The 7,873-nt window shown below is 47.1% G+C and overlaps 1 long non-coding RNA gene across 1 annotated transcript; it reads right to left on the bottom strand.

Annotated features, from left to right (window-relative positions):
* Window positions 1–1,061: 1,061 nt before the first annotated feature.
* Window positions 1,062–7,037, bottom strand: LOC113940593. Its single transcript, XR_003525488.1, has 3 exons — window positions 6,933–7,037; window positions 2,006–2,137; window positions 1,062–1,134 (listed from the first exon to the last, which is right to left on the bottom strand). It is a non-coding gene; the product is annotated as an uncharacterized LOC113940593 (long non-coding RNA).
* Window positions 7,038–7,873: the final 836 nt, after the last annotated feature.

The following is a 7,873-nucleotide window of genomic DNA, read 5'->3' as shown; positions in this document are numbered from 1 at the left end:
AGCACTAAAATCCTGTGCAAATATGAATTTGCAGTATCCTGGAGGTCAGGGCAGAACCTGCTCCCCAGCTGGGGGAGAAGCAACACCCACGGGAAGAGCTCACAGGACACGTTTGCTTTTAGATTCTTTGTGTTAATCCAAAAATCATCATCAATCCCCCTCTTTTTTTGCCCTTTTTGGGCCATGACACTAAAATACAAAATACCTGAGTTAAACCTCGCTGAGTTGTGTGTAAGTTGGGCTCAGCTCGAGCCCACCCCAGGAGTTTGGGTGGGATGAGGTTACAAATGCTGGGCGGGTTCCACAGACCCAGGAGCAGCAGCCCCAGCTTTTACTGGAACACCTGAAGTGATTGTTTTTAAAAAAACAATTGTTTTGTTTTGTTTTTTTAAAAAATTGGGGTTTTTAAATACAAAAATTTTATTTAAAAAATACAAAATTAAATACAAAAATTGTATTTAAAAAAGATACAAAGAAAACAGCTGCAAAGTGAAGCTTTTCAATCCCAGCATCTCCCAGAGCTGCGAGTCCCTCCCGCCATCTCCCGAACTCGCCCGAGGCCGGTGCCTCTCTCGTGGAAGGCAATTCTCACCCAGCATTAACTTCTCTGGACTTATTACTGGGCCAAATCCTGCATTATTTCCCTGCTGCCTGCAGCTCCCTCAGGCCTCTCTGCTCATTAAATTATGGCAAAAGTGCAGCAGGTCAAGCACTGGCTCATTCCAGGATCCACAAGCCAGAGCTGCCATCCCAGGGCTGGGAGACAACAGCCTGGGCACACACAGACTTTAAGAATAGCACAGAAATATCTATTTTATCAATATTTTTTCCTCCTAGCAAAAAATCTTTTGTTCTACTTTTCTTTAATTCCACAGCATTGATTTTTAATTTGATTTTTTTAATGATGTGTTGATCGAGCAGCGAAGCAAAACACGTGAAAAGGAAGGATTTCTTTCCTAAATCCCACAGATTTTTGAGGACCTCTTTTGCCTTCCACAAGCAAGAGGAGATGCCCAGGAATTCCTCTTCTAACCCTGCCCCAGGCCAAGGTGTGGCTTTACCTGGAACACGGTGAGGATGGCGGCGGGGAAGGTGTCGAAATTCGTGGTCGGAGTTTCGTCTTGGAAATTGAACCTGGAGAGAAGGGAGAAACCAAAAGCGGAGCAGTGAGGGCCAGGCAGCTCCCAGGCATCTCCTAATCCCCTGGAACGTCCCAGAAACCCAGTCAGGGAGTAGCATTTGTTCCACCTGGCAGTAAGAGCCCAGGCAAGCACAGCAGGGAACACGGTGTCTCTCAGAAGGTGCTCAACAGGATCATTAGCAGTAACTCAGTCTCATTCCCAGAGAAAAGTCGGATGCTTCGAAATTCGTTTGCAGCCACAATTAAAATGAACAATCCAAATCTCAAATGATTTTTGCCAAACAACCCATTCCAAGAAGTTTTCGTCCTCCGGTGCGAAAGCCCAAATTGAAATTACCCTCTTAGTAGATAATTTCTTTTTAATATTTTAAAGATATAATAGCAATTGACTGAGGGGAAAAAAAAAAAAAAAAGACCAAATAAACCCGTGTTATTTCATTTCAGAGTCGATGCTGGGGTTTAAATGATAATGCTGTGATATTTCGTGCTGGAAAATTCACCACAAGTGGCATTTCTAATGAGAATAATCAGATTCAACAGCACCATGTTTTCCAGCAGAAAAATATTCCAAGTGAATAAATACATTGTCACCCTGGATATCAGGGAAAGAATTTGCCTTTCCCTCAATAAAAAGTGATGCCTTCCCCAGGCCTGTTTCTTTATGGGGGTATGTGGGGACTGTGGGATGACAAAGGGGGCTTTGAATTAGGGTTGTTCTTTCTTAGGGAAGAGTTCAGCTCCAGGTAAACCCACTGGAACAGGAACTATTTTCCTATGAACGTCTCAGCAGCCCAGGAAGACTGAGAGTGCAGCAGGATGTGACCCTTCCAGCCCTGCAGCCCCAGGATGAATAATTAGACTTACTGTCCTCCAAAGAGCTGCATCCCCAGCAGAGCAAACACCACGATGAACAGGAACAGCAGGAAAAGCAAACTGATGATGGACTTCATGGAGTTCAGCAAGGAGACCACCAGATTCCTCAGGGAATTCCAGTACCTGTGTTGGAGATCAGAGCAGCCAAGAGAGAACGTGAGTGGGGGAAGAGCCTTTGGTGAGAAACAAATACGAATTATCTCCCGAGCAATAGGATGAGAGGAAACGGCCTCGAGTGGCCCAGGGGAGGTTTAGGTTGGATATTAAGGCAGCATTCCTTCCTGGAAAGGGTGGTCAGGCATTGGCACAGCTGCCCAGGGCAGTGGTGGAGTGCCCATCCCTGCAGGGATTTAAAAGCCCTGTGGATGTGGCACTTGGGGACGTGGGCCAGTGGTGGCCTTGGCAGTGCTGGCCAACAGCTGGGCTTGATGATCTTGAAGGTCTTTTCCAACCTGACTCTGTGATTTTCTTACTATAAAACAGGAGAAGAATGACAAGGAATATCAGCCTCTTTAAGCTCCCTTCTGCTGTTGGAAAACACAGCTCATGGAGTGGAAAATCTCTTGGAGAATCCTGAGGGCAGAGGTGGTCACTTGGTGTGTGTGCACCCACACTGAGTTGTGTGCAGTGAATGTTTGGGTTAGTTCCTCCTCTATCCCCTTTCCTGGGATAGATTTTGACCTTCTGGCATCTTCTCATCCAGCACAGCAGCCAGATGAGAACTAAAATGCCCCGAATCATCACGGGTATCAAAAATCTATCAACATCATGAAGGTGACACTGAAGGTGGGAACAGTGAATCCAGCTCTCCATAACACACAAATCAGGAAAAAACACCTCATTCCCACCAGGACATCTCTGTGGTGTGTCCTTCCAACCCATCCAAAGCCAGTATCAACCAGTGGATTTAAATTCCCACATATTTAGACACTCCTGTAGGAGTTTCACACCCACATCAGTGCCCAGCCATGCCTTTGGTGGGGGGAAATTCAGGTGTTCAGGACAGAGCCTTGGAGGGGGGAGAACAAATCCAGGATGATAATTCCAACGTGGCAAGAGGGAATTCAGGCTCAGCCTGAATCTTGACTGACACATCCAAGTCACATCTGGCCAGATAGAGAAGATGGTTTGGTTTTGCCTCCCCTGTGCCCGGAGGCAGCTCCTGGCACACCCACAGGCAGGAACGTGGAGTGATGGCAGTGCTGGGAAGGGTCTTGGAAACAGCTCTTTCCTGCCTTTATTGCCCTGCTGAGAACAGGCAGGGAGGTTTATATTAGGAAAACTAATGAGTCAGGAAATGCAGAAAGAGCTGTGCAGCTCTTTGACGAGCTCCTTTTGGGCCCAGATTCTTGTGGAACAACGGGGTCGGAACAGGCAGTGGGAAAGGAGGGATTTGGAGCCATTTCACGTGTCCTCTGCTCAAAGTTGGGAGTCTGAGGCCATGGGGGAGGAATTTTTCCCTCTTTTTCTCCAGTGGCCTCTCTCATTTCCACTGCCTGGCACTGGGAGCTGCCCTGCAGAGCTGAATGCCTGCCCTGAGTGTCCTCCTGCTGCAGTTTGGGGTTGGATCCACACCCTGAGCCCATTCCTGCAGTGTGGCTGTGGGTCCCCAGCAGAAGGAAGCCCATGGATTTGTCAGATCTGCTGATGGGGAGAGAAGCTAAGAGCTGGAGTCACCATCCCCTTTCCTTTGTCTGTTTTCCCCCTCTTCCTTCCCCCAGGTGTAGCTGGGAGGACTGAACCACCCCATGTTCCTCTGTGCTGGGGGTGATGCAACCACATCCATCCCAGGAGAAGTAGGATGTTACACTCCCATTCCAAGAAAATTGACTTCCATAATACAGTGACAGAGGTTTCAGGATAAACTTTGGTCTCTCAGGAGAATATCCCCAGTGGAAATGTTGCGACCAAACCTGCTCAGGGTCAGTCCCAAAGCAAAAGGGGCTGGGCTGCTTTCCTTGGAGAGGGAGGATTTGCTGCTCCCACAGCTCTCCCCTGCTGGACACAGCAGCTTCAGACCAAACCTGCCTCATCCAAGGGCTTCACACCTCACAGGGAACACAACTGGACCCAAAATCCATGGGAGCTGGAGGCTCTACCTTGTCCTGGAATAGCTCAACACCAAACCCTGACCCAGAGCACCAGGATATTCTGAGGAGCTGCATTTCTGCAACGTCAGTCCCTGTTCAGTTCTGCCATGGCAAAGACAAGCACATGAAGCTGGTTTGCCCTTGTCCTCCCTGCTGAATTTTAGCCCCTCTCAGTCTGTATCCCCTCCTGGTGGATCCTGCTGGCACCTTTCAGGCCGGCTGGAATTTCACTTTTTAACTCTTGCTGTCCATGGTCACTTGGATTTAAGACTGGGATTGAAAAGGTCTCATCCCACTGGTTATTCAAAGCACAATTTTCTGTCCATGGTCACACTGATTTGGGATGCAGGAATCAAAGTAATAATTGGATAATCCCACTGATTATCCAAAGCAGGAGGACTGAGTTTAGCTCAGTTGGTTCAAACTTGGTTCTAAGAACACCAAGGTCAGGTTCAATCCCCTGTTTTGGGCCATTCAGTCGAGAGTTAGACTTGATGATCCTTGGGGGTCCCTTCCAAATGAGAACATTCTGGGATTCTGGGACTGCAATTGGCTTCTGCTGAACGTGGAGGGAAAATAAACCAGAGCAGGGAGTTGCAGAGAGAAATTCCTATGGAAGAGATTGAAAAAGGAGACAGGAAACTACTGAGGGTCAGGGTGTTCTCACAGCAAAGGCTGCAATGAGAGAGTGTGGGCAGAATCTGTGCCTGGTGGCAGCACTTTGGTGGCTCTCATGAGTCATGAGAGGACTGAGCTGTGCAGCTCAAACCCCGGGATAATGTGGGATCATCCCGTGGGAGCTGCAGGGACGTGGCTGCTGGTCACGCAACGAGCACATTCCTGTCGTATCAGGTGAAAATTCCACACAATCAGGTCAAGGGAACATCAGGATCAAGGGGGTGACAAAGTCACTGATGTCCTGAGAAAGGGGGAGCCCCGGGCTCGGTTTGTTGAGTTAAATCTATTCTCCTGAGAAACGAGCAATAGGACAAGAGGGAACAGCCTCAAACTGTGCCAGGGGAGGGTTAGGGTGGATATCAGGGAAAAGTTCTTCACTGAAAGGCTTGTCCAGGCCTGGCACAGCTGCCCAAGGCAGTGGGGGAGTCACCATCCCTGCAGGGACTTAAAAGCTGTGTGGATGTGGCCCTTGGGGACAGGGGTTAGTGGTGGCCTTGGCAGTGCTGGGGGAACGGTTGAATTCGATGCTCTTGAAGGTCTTAAAGATCTTTTTCAAACTAAACAGTTCTTGTGATTCATCCCTCGATCCTACTGGCTAAAAGGAATAGTCAAAACTCACAAAAAAAATAAGATTTTACCTTCCAAAAATGGCCAGAATTTTGAAAAAGCACAACACACAATCAGACACAACAAATCTCAGTAGCTGGGGATAAAATTATCTGCTGATGATTCATTGCTCTGAATTTCCTACAAAACCAGGAGCTTCCCATACATAAGATTAGTGCAAAGGTAAACTACAGTGACATTTTTTGGTGCAGGTACCCACCTATTTTACCAGACAATCACAGAAACTTAATGTTTCCATCCCCTTTTTCCTGGAGTACAACAGCTGACACTGCATCACACACAAATCTGGGATCTGCACAATCCTGAACAGATACAAACCAGCAAACCCCCCAGAGCCAACAAAACCTGGACCTTCAAACAGCTGCCAAAGCTCCTAGTGACTTCCAATGATTGGTTTGTTCCAGTGCCATCACCTGGGCCTTATTTATTTCAGGCAGTTGTGCACGAGGGGTGTTTTTGGCAGGAGTTCTTATTCCTCCTCCTGTTCCTTCAAGCCAAGGAGCGTTAAGGGAGTGATGGAAAGAAGGGAGAGCCGAGGAGGAAACGGTGGAAAAAAAATAAGGTGGAAAACAACAGCAGGGGCACCTAAATATGTCATCAATTTGTACACCAGGGCTTGGAAAGCCTGCAGAAATGGCTCTAGATGGGTTTCTAAATGGCACAGGAGCTGTTTGCTGATGCCAGAGCACATTAACGTGAGGCAGGAGCACAAAAACAAGGGAAAAGCTGTGGCAACACAACTCCAGTGAAAATTCAACCTCCCAGACGTGCCCTGAGCAGACACAGCACAGGCAGCAGCAAAACTCTGCCTATTTGTGTCAACACAGGGGCTCAGGCAGCAGGATTTAGCAGCCAGCAATACCCAGGGTATTTGGTTTTCCAGCTCCCAAATCCTTCAGGAGCAGCAGATGAGGACAGCGAGCAGCTGATGGGACTTAGAAAGTCAATAAGGAATTTGTTTCTTTTACCACAAGAGTTAAGGGGGAACATAATGAGGTTTTTGTTTTAAACAAGCCCAGAAACAAAGCAAAAAAAGGATATTTTCCTGCAGCCCATCATTACACTGTGGAACCCTCTGCCCAAGGGCAGAAAAGCCTGTACAGGAGGCTGGGGGGAAAAAAGGGCTGTTAAAAATCTTTGTGGATGCAAATACAGGCTCAGGAACTCCCAAAATTTCCAGCTGCCAGAAACCTCCATTGCCCAGCCGAGGAAAAGGGCAATTCTGCATCTGCAGTTCCCTTCTGCTCCTGCTCCCATCAGGACCATCCTAATGACATGTCAGGACAGGCTTTTGTACCAGCAAAACCAGGGGTTTGGGGCATAGTTTTGGGGGTTTTTTTCCCCTCCAGCTTCTGGTTATTTATTTACTTATTTATTTATTTTTTATAAATATAAATAATTAATAAAAATATAGATAAATAAAAATATCAACAAAACCACTCCTCCTTGCTGTGGGGTTGGTAATCCAGATTTCATGTGGTGCTAGAAGGCTACTGTGAAAGTGAAAAGGGAGCTGGACTTACTTTGTTACTTTGAAAATCCTCAGCAGTCGAAGTGCCCTCAATACACTGATGCCAAATGAGGTTCCTGGTTTCACTGCAGCCCAAATGACTTCAAATATACTTCCCACAATGACCTGCAAGAAAAAAGGTTGTGTTTTTTAATATCCATAAGGCAAAACTTCTCCTTATTTCTCTGTTGTGAGGCCGAGGAAAGCCCAGGAATCAGAGCTCAGGCTGTGATGGTTTTCTTAGGAAAACTTCAGGAAAATCATAAATTGGCCAAGAGCACTGGAAATCCCTAATTTAACCAAGAACACTGGAAATCCCTAATTTTACCACTGGAAATCCTTATCCCAACTTTCTGCAGCCCAGACTGAAAAAGGGCAATACCCAGCAGCAGAACACATTGGGATCTCCCATACACAGTCAGGAACTTATTCCTTTTTCTCCAGCAATCAAACTACCTTAAAATAACCTTTTTGGAATGACACTGTGCTTTATTATTGTAATTTTTTTAACACTGGCTCAACTGCAAATGCCAACACTTCGTTTTCCCACCCCACAGAGTGGGTCTGTGCAGAGATCCAGGGGGGCACTGCCCCGTCCTTCCCTGCCCATCAGCAGGACCAAAAATCTTCACCTGCAGCAGAACAGCGAAGCTCCGGGTGAGATCCACCAGAAACTTCTGGCAACTGAGAGTGTTTAGGAGGGCAATTAAAGCAATTGCTGTTGTGAGACCCCGCAAAGCCTCCAGCACACACATCCAACCAGCTGCCTCGGGGGATTGACAAAGTCGTCCCAAATCGAGGTGGATTTTTTTAAGTCCTGTTTTGTTTTGGCTGGGGGGTTTAAGGACGGCAGGGAATTAACCCGGAGCAACGGGAAAAAAAAACCTTCTGAGAAATCCTTCATTACCAAAAGGACAAAGCAGCAATGGGTTAAGCACAGCCGGAAAGGGCAAT

Source organism: Corapipo altera, unplaced genomic scaffold (assembly GCF_003945725.1).
Source record: "Corapipo altera isolate COAL_440 unplaced genomic scaffold, ASM394572v1 127055, whole genome shotgun sequence".
In the NCBI taxonomy this organism is placed as follows: Eukaryota; Metazoa; Chordata; class Aves; order Passeriformes; family Pipridae; genus Corapipo; species Corapipo altera.
This window is presented reverse-complemented; position numbering and strand designations above follow the sequence as displayed.